The following is a 1370-nucleotide window of genomic DNA, read 5'->3' on the forward strand; positions in this document are numbered from 1 at the left end:
CTTGCCAGGCAGCACTGGCTTTAGTGAGAGGCATTACCTGAGTGAGAAATGTAAGATTTGACAAATCAAGACCTTTTAAGTGCTCCGGACTGTTTTGCTGCTGTGATACACAGAATACCAGCTGGCCACATCAGCTGCCTTGCAGAGAAACAGATGTGTTAGGGTAACATAAGTTGGTCTTTACAGATTGTCGGGGGGGAGGGGGATTTTAAAATTCTGTTTTAAAAAATTAAAAAAAAAAATCCCCAGAACAAAACTGTTAAAAGGCTACTTTAATTTGTTTCGTATTTTTGCAAATTGATTTTGTATTTGTTTCAATGTAGGGGCAAAAAGGGCAGACAACAATTAGACATAAAAAGCCTTATTTCTTCTACAACTTCATGGTAGCAAAGAGTCAGGATCACATTTTCTAAAGCATTGAATATCAGCAGGTCTCATTTTTCAGATGATGGATGTGACTTTATGCCGTCTGTCTAGAAGAACAGCACCAAATGTACAGCTCCGTCTTCTCAAATGAGCTTTTATTTTGTGTTGGGGTCCAAGTTCCATTTCCAGAGATGACTTGGGTGAATTCTTTTCCCTGTGTGGACTACCTCTCTTTTGTTTCCAAGTGTCAAAGATCAGGTTGTCTTGATCCAAGTTCTCCAGAAATTCCTTCTACACCAGAAGAGAGTTTAGAAAATGCTCTCAACCTGATTGTTTTTTTCCATTACTCTTTCCACTATGGTATGATGGGAGATCATCTGGCCATTGAATTACAGTGACTTAAGCAGGCACCCAATTTTCCCATCCTACAGGTCAGTCTGCTCTTGAATGTGTCCTTAATCTGGCATTGTGATCTTGACGCTTGGGTGGGGTTTTTTAAACGTCTGGCTATTACATCAAGAACATCTCAAACAGGCTTAAGTCAGGGCTGCCTGCTTGCTTATCTCGATAGGATGATATTGGGGAGGAGTGGTACACAGAAGTCGGCATGGCTCAGAAAACCAAGAACATGTGGTTTGGGTTAAATCTAAGCAACAAGAAATAATGCACGTTTGGTTTTGATTGTTGTATTGAGCTGGCTTGTGCAGCAGTTTGCGTTGTTAATCGATATCAGAGATTTGCAATTGCCTTTTTAAATGGGGGAATTATCCCAGCTAGAGAGGAAAAGGATCTAGAGTCAATGGCTTCAGATGTGGAAAAACCCTGTATGTTGTTGCAATGGTGTGTATGTTCAAATCTCCTTGAAAAGCTCATGGTAGAACTACCCTGACTCGGCACTGCTAAGAAGAGCAGAATGACCTGAGTCGTGGGGCCACAGAGATCTTGCTTCAAGTTTTCTGTTTGGAGTAAACTTTAATTCTAACGCCGCTTTCAAGTTTATACTG

The 1370-nt window shown here is 40.8% G+C and overlaps 1 protein-coding gene across 1 annotated transcript in view; it reads left to right on the forward strand.

Annotated features, from left to right (window-relative positions):
- The window catches only part of ANTXR1 (anthrax toxin receptor 1), a 105441-nt gene that overhangs the window by 56326 nt on the left and 47745 nt on the right, over nt 1-1370 (forward strand). The gene's annotated exons all lie outside the window — the stretch shown is intronic.

Source organism: Pygoscelis adeliae, unplaced genomic scaffold (assembly GCF_000699105.1).
Source record: "Pygoscelis adeliae isolate BGI_AS28 unplaced genomic scaffold, ASM69910v1 Scaffold187, whole genome shotgun sequence".
Lineage (NCBI taxonomy): Eukaryota > Metazoa > Chordata > Aves > Sphenisciformes > Spheniscidae > Pygoscelis > Pygoscelis adeliae.